The sequence below is a fragment of the Phascolarctos cinereus genome, unplaced genomic scaffold (assembly GCF_003287225.1).
Source record: "Phascolarctos cinereus isolate Bilbo 61053 unplaced genomic scaffold, phaCin_HiC Scaffold_9;HRSCAF=440, whole genome shotgun sequence".
Lineage (NCBI taxonomy): Eukaryota > Metazoa > Chordata > Mammalia > Diprotodontia > Phascolarctidae > Phascolarctos > Phascolarctos cinereus.
The window spans coordinates 84,410,439-84,421,516 of NW_027556402.1; the positions used below are offsets into that span (position 1 = coordinate 84,410,439).

General features: G+C 38.6%; 1 pseudogene; it reads left to right on the top strand.

Moving 5' to 3' along the window:
* Positions 1–931: 931 nt before the first annotated feature.
* LOC144455439 (uncharacterized) lies at positions 932–10,781 on the top strand (annotated as a pseudogene).
* Positions 10,782–11,078: the final 297 nt, after the last annotated feature.

The window sequence follows — 11,078 nt, forward strand, 5'->3', positions numbered from 1 at the left end:
GTGTTGGCTCAACTTTCCCTCCAAGTTAGCAATAAACTGTTCCTCCTCACATAAGTGCTCTAATCTGTTGACATTAATCTTCTGGTAGTCATTTTGTCTTGGGGCCACCACTTTTGTTGAATGTGAATATTTAGCTTGGAGAGGATAAGTCTATAATTAGTCCAACACTCTGCACCACACATTGCCTTCGTTGCTCTCACATCCTTTCTATCTCTTCTACTTACAGTCACATAGTCTATTAAATGCCAATGTTTGCTGTGAGAGAGCATCCATGAAGTTTTATTGCATTTAGGCAAACAGAACACAGTGTTGGTGATGAGGTCATGAGATGCACAAATCTTCAGTAGTAAGTGACCACTGCTATTGCTGTTTCCAACTCCATTCCTCCCAAGAACTCCCTGCCATGTCTGGTAGTCTAAGCCTACTCTAGCATTAAAGTCTTCCAGAACTAAAATCTTGTCTTCTTTTGGCACATTGATGATAAAGGTCTCCAGATCTTCATAAAATTTTTTCTTTGACTTCATAAGGGTTCATCATGGTAGGAGTGTAGGCACTGGAGATGATGGCATTTTCCTGTAAGTGGCAATCACATTGTCATGAGTCTGTCATTTACTCTTTTTGGTAGGCATACAAGCTTGTTGACTAGATTAGTTTTGATTGCAAAACCTGCACCACCTTCAGGGCATTCCCCTTCACTGTGGCCACTCTGGAAAAATGTGTGTCCAGCTCTGACTTCAGTAAGCTGGCCTTCATTTGCTAGCCTTGTTTCACTGCTATTTGGATACAATATCTGCTGAGTTCTCTCACAAGAGCTATTCGTCTTTCAGATCTCCTGGATTTTGCCTTGTCTATAAGTATGTGCACATTCCATGTACCAATAGTGAGGGAAATCATCTTTGCAGAGGTTTTTGTACATTTTTTTGTTTTGACAATGGCGGGGGGGGGGGAACGCACAGGTGAGGAGGTAGGAATTCCCGCCTGCTATGGTAATCAGGCTAGGGTTGGATAAGCAGACAATTTTTAAGGCACCTTTTCTATCCCCTTCCTCACACCAGAGGTGAGCAGTGTGATCCTTAAAAGGCTGCTCAGACACCCAGGGAGCTGCTGAATCCCATTGCTGCTTGTAGTGAGAAGACAACCCTATGGCTTGGGCCATCTGTGTGCAGGATTGTGACTATAGTTCCTAGTGTATCAGTACCTGCTGCTTCATCACTTGCCTGTCACCACAGGACTTTGAGATGGGTAAAAATCATAAAAATGGTATGGGTCATGTCTTTCGATTCATGTGCAAATTGGATTTAAGTGAGTCAGAGTTGCATGAAGTCATCAGCCTCACTCTCTCTTCCAGAGTCATTACAGTCCAGTGACAGAATGGAATCAAGATGACTGGTGATGGTTCGAGATGCAGTAGATGACCTTGGCTTCTTCCATGTCTAACCAAGCTTTAAGTGCTCCACAGCACCTGCTTCAGCTGCCTTCATGACTATTGGAACAAATAGTTCTCATCTACCCATTCCACCAGGGAAGTCTTCACATGCTTGGGGTAGACACTCTTCCAACTCATCATGGATTTGAGATCCCTCAGTTACCTGAACCTGATTTAGCCCGTCTACCAAAACAGTTTACCAGGGTCTGGCTGCTATGCATGCTACAGCTTCTTGAAGCCACAGGTGAGAGTTAGGTGGATCAGGTGGACACAAAAGGTGTAAAGCAGCACTGAAAAGGGCTTCACAGCCCTCACACAAGAGGTATTAGTATTTACTGAACACACCCTACACCCCCAGCACGTAGTAGGTGCTTAATAGATGTTAATTAAATTGGATTGTATGAATGTGATAGAATATTATTGTGCTCTAAGAAATTACAAGAGTGATGCATACAAAGAAATGTGGAAAGATCTACATGAACTGGTGCAGAGTGAAGTAAGCAGGAACAAGAAAACAATATACACGATGACTATGAAATATAAATGGAAAGGACAATCACACAAACACAAAAAAATCAAAGTAAATGTTGCAAAATTAAGGGGAGGAAGCAAGCATGATCAAAAGAAGTGCTACTTTCCCAACCCACTGGTTGTAGAGATGGAAGGTCCTCAGGTGTAACACATTGTACATTTTTAGATTTTTTCAATGTATTGATCTAATGCGATGATTTTTCCTCTTCTTTTGATCTGAGTTCAAATATGGCCTCATACATTTATTAGTTTTGTGACCTGAGGCAAGTTATTTAACCTTATACCTGCCTCTGCTTTGTCATTTGGGAAATGGAGATAATAACAGCATCCACTTCTTAGAGTCGTTGTGAGGATCTAATGAGAAATTTATAAACAGCTTATCCCAGTGTCTGACTATTTAAATACTTATTCCCTTTCCTTTCTCTGCCCCTTTATCTTTTTTTGAAACTTTGCCAAAAAAAATACTATTTGTTATATGGGATGACTCTCTGGGAAAGGAAGGGGAAGGTTTACTGGGGAAAACTGTGATGATGTAAAAAACAAAAGATCAGTAAAAAACTTACTTTAAAATTTTTTAAAGAACAAATCATACCAGATCAACCTTATTGCTTTTTTACATAGGGTTTTTAGACAGATTATAGTAATATCATAGATATGGCATAACTCAATTTCAGTGAGGCATTTGGCCAGATCTTTCATGATATCCCTAATGACAAGATGGAAAGAATGGAATTTACATAACAGTACATTTGGGGGATTTCAGAACAGGTTTAATGCTTAGATTCAAAGAGTGGTAATTAAAGATTCTAAGTTAATCTGAGGGAAAGATCTCTAGTGGGATATATCAGAAATCTGTCTATGGCCCAGTTTAATACAGTACCTTTACCAATGACAACATACATGCATGAAAACATAAATGTCATGCTTATCAAGTTTTCAAATGATGTAAAATTAGAAAGGATAACTACTGAAATTGAATGAAGACTTGGGATCTAAAAAGATTATACAGTTGCTGTGTTTTATTAATACTAACATATGCACAGCATCAAGAATAAGAGAAGTGATAGTCTCTGTATACTGTACCAATCAGGCCACACCTGGTCTACTATTTTTAGTTCTGGATATTATGTTTTAGGAAGGACATTGAAAAATTAAATCATCATCAGGTGACAGTACCCAGAAGAGTAAGAGAACTTAAAACCCTACTCCATAAGGATTAGTCGAAGTAACTTAGTTTGGAGAAGAAAAGACTTAGAAGGAAACATGAATATTTGAAAAGTTATATTGAATATTGGAAAAAGCTGTTGTGTGAAAAAGGGATGGAATTTTTTTTAGCTAAGTACCGGATAGAACTCAATACAAGCAAAAAATTATTATAAATGGCACAAAGTGGAATGAGCTACATTCCATTAATTCATGGTTTCTTCATCACTGATACTAATCATCAATTGAAGACTAAATAACTGTATGACAGGGATGATATAGGAGGCTTTCAGGTCAGCTATGGATTAGACCACCAAGGTCCTTTCAATGGTTGAGATTCTATGACTTGATAAGGTACTAATCACTTTCTCTGTGGAAAGTTTTGAGTCTCCTCCCAAGCACTCCTGGGATCCATTTCTACAGAGCCACAAGGACAGAATGGCTGCTGTCCACAGCATAGGATTGCTTTTAAATCAGTAACAGAAAATAGCAGTTTTCATTAAGGAATTTAACTATGAATTGAACGTTGTCCAGCTTTTGGCAAATGCTTGTCTAAGACACCTTAAGAAGGAGGCTAATAATGGTCATATTAACTAGCCATTCTTCCAGACTCCTCAAACTTTATCCCTATGTTAAGACCACTGGAAAATAATGTAAATATGCTCAGAGCCAGAACTAATGGTAGCAAATAGGGGAAACCACCTACAGTGCATAACTAGAAGTAGGACAGCAGCAATGACATTCTTTTTTTTATATTATTCATTATATCTGCACACATTTTGAAAGCCCAAAAATTCTGTTCTACTTATCATGTGGGTATTTAATTTATAATGAGTCCAGCCTGGTGGAGGAGGCACAAAATAGTATTTTGGAAAGAATACGTCTTAGAGTCAGGAAACCTGATTTGAATTGTGGCTCTAACACAGCCCCTTCTGCTTCTCAAATTCCTCATCTGTAAAGTGAGGATGATAATACTTTCTGAGTATACAACACATTGTTATTAATGATTTATAAGCCTTAATATGTCATATAAATGTGAGTTATCAATATTATTGTTACACCAGACTCAGAGTTTCCAATGGGCACTAGCACACAACATACTGTAATTTCAAACTTTTTCTCAGCTTTATATAGAACATATTTCTTGCCCCTCTCAGATATGTATTCACTGAGTTTAGTGTTATTCTCTTGGCTTTTATAAAGTATCAAATATGAGAAACATCTATTTGAATATTTTTGCCTTTTATATAACTGTAGTTGAAGACATTGTGTATTTTGTTGCTCAGTGTCCCTTACACAAGAACCATACAGAGTTAGAGGTGTAAGGGAACTTAGAAGTCATTTAATCCAACTGCTTCATTTTACAGATCAAGATATTAAGACCCAGAGAGGATAAGTGATTTGTTTAAAGTTATACAAAACAACCATGATATACAGTTCTCTTTGGATTCAGTGTTAGGTAAAAAGGTCAAGGGCTCTTAACTTTTTCTTCTCACGCACCCATTTGGCCATCTGGTGAAGCCTATTGACTCCTTATCTGAATAATGTTTTAGTGCATTATATAAAATATATAGAATTGCAAAGGAAATAAATCATTCTGAAATATAGTATGCAGATCATAACCATGTACAACATAGCAGAGGATCTAATTGATTTTGAAGTAGTGATGAGCAGAAATGATAATTCAAATTGCCTACAACATAAAGTGTTATAAAAATATCTATGATATCTACTGGTACAGTAACAGTTGTTGCTAAAGTAATTGTAGTTTGTTACCTACATTCATAATTGAAGGAAATGCTAAATTTCAGTTAGAGACTAATGAAAATAAAGATGTAATTTTTCAATCCAAGTTCACAGGTCCCCTGAAATAAAAAAGTAAAAAGGGTATGTGGAGGTTAGTCTGTACCAACCCTGTGCCTAATTAATTTATTAGTTCCTCCCTCAAATTAAGGATTCTCTCCATTAAAGAGAATTAAAATACACCATCCCTATCTACTTAGTCATTTAAAAACATAAGAATAAGGCAGACTCTTTGGAAACCCTTTGATGATTTAATGCAGATAACATCTGTAAATGGAGAATACAGTAAGTTAAGCATAAAGGGAAAAGAGGTGGAGCCAAGATAGGCAGAGTAAAGGCAGGGACTCACCTAAGCTCTCCCCCTAAACCCTCAAATACCTTTGAAAATGACTCTAAACAAATTCTAGAGCAGCAGAAACCACAAAAAGATGGAGTGAAACAAATTTCCAGCCCAAGACAACTTGTAAGGTTGGCAGGAAAGGTCTGTTGCACCAGGAGTGCACTCCAGCACAGGAAACCAGGAGCAGGCTTTGAGAGTGACTAAATCAGCAGCAGTAATGGCTGTTCCCAGAGCTCTCAGTCCACAGATGGTAAAAGGGTTGAACAACCGGTAAGAAGGAAATTACAGGGATCTTTTGCCAGCACTGAGGCAGGGCTCTGTTGCTTTGCCCATAGTGGCAGTCCCAGGGTGAGGAAGAGCACTAGCACGACAGAGCTTGCAGCCACAGTGGAGGTGAGCCCTTCCTCACAGTTCCAGGGCAGAAAAGAGAACTTGTTTGTGGTCACTCACAGACCAGACCATAGGCCAGGAGAGGAGTAAACACTTCTGCTTAGATCATATCACCTTGGAACTGAAAACTTATAAGCCGCTAAAAGTATCTACAAAAATAGCTGCACAACCCCCTGAAACTCGGAGAGTGTGTCCCCCACCCTGGAAGCAGAGCCCCACTTTAACAAAGACTTAAATGTCAACTAAGCTGGGAAAATGAGCAAACACTGGGGAAAAATTCTTACTATAGAAAGTTTCTATGGTGACAAGGAAGATCAAAACACATTCTCAGAAGAAGAAAGCGAAGTTTGATGGTCTCCTACATCCAAAACCTCCAAGAAAAATATGAAGTGGTCTCAGGCCATGGAAGAGCTCAAAAAGGATTTTGAAAAGCAAATAATAGAGGTAGAGGAAAAATTGGGAGGAGAAATGAGAGTAATGCAAGAAAACCATGAAAAACAAGTCAATAGCTCTGTAAAGTAAACACAAAAAATATTGAAGAAAATAATACCTTAAAAACAGATGAGGCCAAATGGTAAAAAGAGGTCCAAAAAGCCAATGAGAAGAAGAATGCCTTGAAAAGCAGAATTGGCCAAATGGAAAAGGAGGTCCAAAAGCTCACCAAAGAAGATAATTCTTTGAAAATTAGAATGGAGCAAATGGAAGCTAATGACCCTATGAAAAATCAAGAAACAATAAAGCAAAACCAAAAGAATGAAAAAAAATAGAAGACAATGTGAAGTATCTCATTGGAAAAACAACTGACCTGGAAAACAGGTGCAGGAGAGATACTTTAAAAATTATTGGACTACATGAAAACCACAATTTTTTAAAAAAGAATTTAGACATATTCTTTCAAGGAATCATAAAGGAAAACTGCCATGATATTCTAGAACCAGGGGGGAAATAGAAATTGAAAAATCCACTGATCACCTCCTGAAAGAGATCTCAAAATGGAAACTGCCAGGAATACTATAGCCAAATTCCAGAGTTCCCAGGTCAAGGAAAAATATTGCAAGCAGCCAGAAAGAAATAATGCAAGTATTATGTAGCCATAAGTCAGGATAACACAAGAATTAGCAGCTTCTACATTAAAAGATCACAGGGCTTGGAATATGATATTCCAGAGGGCAAAGGAACTAGAATTACAGCCAAAAATAACCTACCAAGCAAAATTGAGTATAATTCTTTGGGGAAAAAATGAAATAGAGGATCTTCAAGCATTCTTGATGAAAAGACCAGAGCTGAATAGAAAAATTGACTTTTAAATACAAGGCTCAAGAGAAGCATGAAAAGGTAAACAGGAAAGGGAAATCATAAGGGACTTAATAAGTTTAAACTGTTTACATTCCTAAATGAGAAGATGATATTTGTAAATGCATAAGACTTTTCTCATTATTAGAGTAATTAAAAGGAGCATATATAGACAGAAGGCATGGGATGAGTTGAATATGAAGGGATGATATCTTAAAAAATAAAATTAAGGGTGAAAGAGGAATGTACTGGGAGGAAGAGAAAGAGAGAAGTAGAATGGGGTAAATTATCTCACATAAAAGAGGCAAGAAAAAGCTTTTTGTAGTGGAGGTGAAGAGGAGGATATGAGAAGGAATGAGTGAACCTTACTCTTATCAGAATTGGCTCAAAGAGGGAATAACATACACACACAATTGAATATAGAAATCTATCTTACTTATCATACAGGAAAGTAGGATGGGAAAGGGATAAGAAAGGGAGGAGGGTGATAGAAAGGAGGGCATATTGGGGGAGGGGATAATCAGAAGCAAAACACTTTTGAGGGGAGATAGGTTGGAAAGAGAGAAAACAAAAAAATGGGGGTGTTTCTGGGGAATAGGATGGAGGGAAATACAATTAGCAATAGTAACTGTAAAAAAAATGAAACAAGTTTCTCTGATAAAGGCCTCATTTCTCAAACATATGGAGAACTGAGTCAAATTTATAAAAATAAGAGTCATTCCACAATTGATAAATGATCAGAAGATATGACCAGTTTCCAGATGAAGTAATCAATTATCTATAGCCATATGAATAAAACACTCTCACTATTGATTTAAGAAATGCAAATTAAAACAGTTCTGAGGTATTGCCTCTTACCTATTAGATTGGCTAATAGGAAAGAAAAGGTAAATAACAAATGTTAGAGGGAACATGGGAAAAATGATACTTTAATGCACTTTTGGTGGAGTTGTGAACTGATTCCACCATTCTGTAGAACAATTTGGAACTATGCCCAAAGAGCTATAAAACCTTTGACCTAGCAATACTACTGGTTAAGTCTGTATCCCAAAAGAGATTAAAAACAAAAAAGAAAAAGGACCTACATGTACAAAAATATTTATAGCGGCTCTCTTCTGGGGACAAAGAATTAGAAATTGAGTGGATGCCCATCAATTGGGGAAAGGCTAAAGAAGCTGTGGTATGTGATTATGATGGAATACTATTGTACTAGAGGAAATGGTGAGCAGGATGCTCTCAGAAAACCTGGAAATACTTGCATGAGATGTTGTAAAGTGAAATATATTATGTACAAAGTAACTACAATATTGTAAGATCATCAGAATAAGTGACTATTCTAAGTAATACAATGATACAAGACAGCTCTGATGGATTTATAATGAAAAATGCTATATATCCTTAGAGGAAGAAGTGATGGTTCCAAATACAAATTGAAGCATACTTATTATTTTAACTTTATTTTTCTTGAGTTTTTTCTTGTCTGTGTTTTCTTTCACAACATTACTATTATAAATATGTTTTGCATGACTATGCAAAACCGCATGCATACTATACACATATATAACCTATATGGAATACCTTGCCTTCTCAGTGGAGGGAAGGGGGGTTTGAGGAGAGTGGAAGAAAGAGAATTTGGAACTCAGAGCTTTAAAAATGAATGTTAAAAATTGTTTTTAAGTTCCACTTCTGGGAGCCAACATGACAGAGTAAGAAGTAAGTTGCTCTCACCCTTCCTTATTGACCTATGAAAGCCCAGAAAATGTCACCCCAGGAAAAACCCTCTAACAGCTAAACCAGCAGAAAAATGGAGTGCAGCAGTCTTGCAGGCGAGGAAGCTTGGGGGATTAATGGGAAAGGCCTTTCTCATTCTGGGGGAGGGGGAGCAGTACAGAATGGGAAGCATCCCAGAAAGCCTATGGAAAGCCCCACTCACCATACCAGGGAGAGATCCTAAACCCTAGGGTGGTGGAGCTGGCAAGCACCAACAACACCAGGACCCCCAAGTGCCTCAGTACAGGCAAGGGAACCTGTAAACACCAGCTCAGAAAACCTGCAAGGCCCTGGTGATCAGGCATTCTCCAGGGATCAGACAGCCCATCCCTACCCCTAGAGCTACAGTGTTGCTGATTCCAACCCAACACCAGGTAAGGGGTCAGAACCCTACAGTCTTCAACTGTTGGCACCTGAGGCCCCAGCACACAAAGCCAGTGACCAGGCCCTGGGCCTCCAACACAAGAAGTTTGGGTCAGTGCCCTCTGCTCTCCAACAGGAGAGCTCAATTTTTTGAAGGTCAGGAAATAGGCAAACACCAGGAGCAAAAAGAAACACACTATAGATTCTTATTACAGGAAGAGTGAAGATCAAGGCAGAAATTCTGATGAGGATAACATTGTCAACAAACCCACATCTAGAACCTCAAAAGGGAATATGAGCTGCTCTGAAACCCAAAAAGCCTTCTTGGAAGAGCTCAAGAAGGATTTTAAAAGTCAAATAAGAGAGGTAGAAGAAAAATTGGGAAAGGAAATGAGAGGTATGCAAGAGAGAGTCAATAGCTTGGAAAAGAAAGGACAAAAATCAATTGTGGAAAATAAGTCCTTAAAAAATACAATTCGTGAAAAATTTGCAGCTGCCTTGCTCCATCAACAACATCTGACTGAATATGACTTAGGACAACTCTCCCAATTTCACTCACCTTTCCAATGTGGTTTTATCTCCCCCAGTTGATCTTAATACTTCTATTCAGGTTGTGGATACTACCAGTGACTCAGAGAGGCCAGATACCAGTGTGCAACCAAAACTTCAGAGTCACTGACCCACCCAAATGGTGGACGAAGCCCTGAAGGCCACAGGGGACAAACATGGTACCACCATAGCAGCTATCAAGTTCTGTATTTGCCAAATGTACCCAGCTGTCCATGTGAAGAGACTTAGATACTTACTGAAACAAGCTCTGGCCAAGGGTGTTAGTGATGGGATGCTCATGAGACCTCAAAATTCTACTGTTACTGGGGCCAGGGGAAGATTCAAATTAGTATCCAAGAATAAAACCAAAGTGACCCAAACTGAAAAATCAACAGCAGCTGTCAAACCCAGGAAAAAGAAGGCTATGAAGCTAGAAAGGTTTCTTCAAAGGCTTCAACCAAGAGAAAGATTCCTGCAACCAAGAAGAAAGTTCCTACAGAGGCTTCACCCATAAGAAAGGTTCCTTGAAGAAAGTTCCTGCGAAGGCTTCAATCAAGGGAAACCTCCTGAGGAGGCTAAAAAAGCTACCAATGTGGGGATTCCCAATGAAGCCTCAAAACCAAAAGGTGCTAGAGCCAAAAAAAAGATATGGAGGAGGTGAGAAACAAAGCCAGGGGCATGAAACCAGGGGCTGAAATTCCCAAAGACAAGAAAAAAACTCCCATTTCACATAAGAAAGCAGTAGAGGAACATAAAGCAGAAAAAAACAAATTATATGGAGCCTCAGAAGCAATGCCCAAGACCAGAAAGCAAAAGGGTTCACCTGACATCCAAGCAAAATCCAAAGGGGCAGCTACTGTGTCCAAAGCTAGAAGAACTGGGGGAGCTAAGGAGAGTGGTGATGAACCAAAGACAGCTGCTCAGAACAAGAGCAAGTTGGATGTGGGCATGAAGCCTTCTGCCTCCCAATCTAAGGTGTCTAGGGAGTCAGACATGGTCAAAGATCAGCCCAAAGGCAAGGAAAAGAAACCTGAGGTCTCCAAAGTATTCAAGAACACTGGAAAAAGCCCTAAAAGTTCTTCATCCAAGCCAGCCAGCAGGAAGGTGAAATAGGTGCAAAAGGTTAATTGGCCCAGGACAGGATTCTAAATGAAATGAATTAACTTTCTTTTCTTTTAAAGAATGAGACAGAGATACTTGTACTCATACAAAGATACTTAATACTTAATAAAGTTTTCTTTTTGCATTAAAAAAATACAATTCACCAAATGGAAAAAAGTACACTGAAGAAAACAACTCCTTAAAAAGCTGAATTGGCCAAGTGGAAAAGGAGGCACAAAAACTCACTGAAGGAGAAGAACTCTTTAAAAAGTAAAATGGGCCAAATGGAAAAGGAGGTAAAAAATTTAA